The following is a 1,748-nucleotide window of genomic DNA, read 5'->3' as shown; positions in this document are numbered from 1 at the left end:
AACTTATTACAAGGTTGCATGCACGTGTTACCCCAAATAACTAATTTTACCCTAAAAACACTCCGGTTGTACAGCAAGTGTCAACTGAACAAGTAATAAAGCAGTCTGACCGCTCTAATGCGACGAAACTACACAATCAAAAAAATGTTTACATTTTTTGCAGGAACTCATCGCAACTGATTTCCGGACAAGCTTCGCTGCATCATAATCCATCCAACCTACCGGAAACCTTACTTTTTTTCTAAATAGTTGGCTGAAGACTCAGAAATATATTAAATGCAAGAATTTCAATCTAAATGTGTCGGCAAGATCTTCTGAAGGCGAAAATTTTGCCGATAATGCGTCGCCGTAGGTCTTTAAATCTTCATTCACTCTCTGCACAGTGGCTTGTATTAGTACTAGGAGTAGGTGGTACAATGTCATCAAGGCTGAGAGGTGGCATTTGTGACCAGGTGGGTATTGCAGAGGGATTAGTAATGCTGACACCGGAAGCAGAATAGGTTTCTGAGCAGTCGGATGATATTGATGCTCCATCTCCTTGTTCTTTTTTCTTACGTTTAGCTTTGGGCTTGCTGGTTTTTTGTACAAACAAGGTACTCCAAATAGGTGCCCGTCTCAAAATTAAGACTTTTTTCTATTTATTCACCGATTCAAAAATGTACTCACTCTATCACATACACACGTCCGTAGTCGACCGAAGCTCGAACCGGAGGCCTTATAACACATTTAATAAAAGGCAAACCACAGTTTCTGTTTACAATTGGCCTCCGGATGAAAAAAGGTGTCCGCAGTCCGTAAATTGTCTCCAGATCTTTCAAGCTGTAAAATTTTCAAGAGCCATCCAATTTACTGTTCAACTATGCTCTGAATATATATTCATAAAAATTCTATTATATAACCATGAACAACGAATACATATTGATAAAATTAACACTATTTAACTATAGACGTTCATAATCAATAAAATCGTGAAGAGCTGGAGAGATGAGTGGGGTCATTTCACACTCATTTGTATTGGCTGGCATCGATAATAAATTATCAATTATTATCAATGTACCTTGAAATTTGAAAATGAATGTTTGCTGCATTCGAAACGTCCTTAATAAACTAAAACTATTACCTGAAACATGCCTTTCGATCTACCAACGTCATCTGAAGAATTGTTCCGCTGTCTGATAATTTAAAAATTTAAATGAACGAATTTTCTGGTCATTAATCGCACGTGTATATTATATATACGTATATAAATTCATTTATAGTGTAAAAAATCTGTTGGAAATCTGTGTGTCTAGATATATTTTTGCCGCAGATAGGAAGGAAAATTTTTATTTTTTACGATATAAAAACCAAATTTCTTCATGACTTCCAATGTAAATTTTTCTAAATTTATTAAATTTGTGCTTGGTGCCGGAAATTCACAAGAGCCATTCGAGCCAGCATATAAAATGCTTATCGCGTCGGAAAATTAGCTGGACTGGAAAATGTATTCATAGTGAAAGAGTAGTAAGGCATTGCAATGTCAGAGGAAAAGATTTGATGATATATGAATTTTTATTTTTAAATTTGAATTTATGAATTAGATTTTAGTGAAGCAATTTGTTTTCAGATATTTTTACATGAGCGCAATAGGAGTTGTGCGTGCAACATTTTTTCGTGTCATTTTCTAATTAGTAGATATTTGTTTCATTATATTATTAGGAAGACTCTAAAATTGCAGGGATCTTAGATCTCGTGCAAGCGCGAGCTAA

Source organism: Hyalella azteca, unplaced genomic scaffold (genome assembly GCF_000764305.2).
Source record: "Hyalella azteca isolate HAZT.00-mixed unplaced genomic scaffold, Hazt_2.0.2 contig5323, whole genome shotgun sequence".
In the NCBI taxonomy this organism is placed as follows: domain Eukaryota; kingdom Metazoa; phylum Arthropoda; class Malacostraca; order Amphipoda; family Hyalellidae; genus Hyalella; species Hyalella azteca.
The sequence above is the reverse complement of the archived record's forward strand: the minus strand, read 5'-3'. Positions refer to the sequence as shown.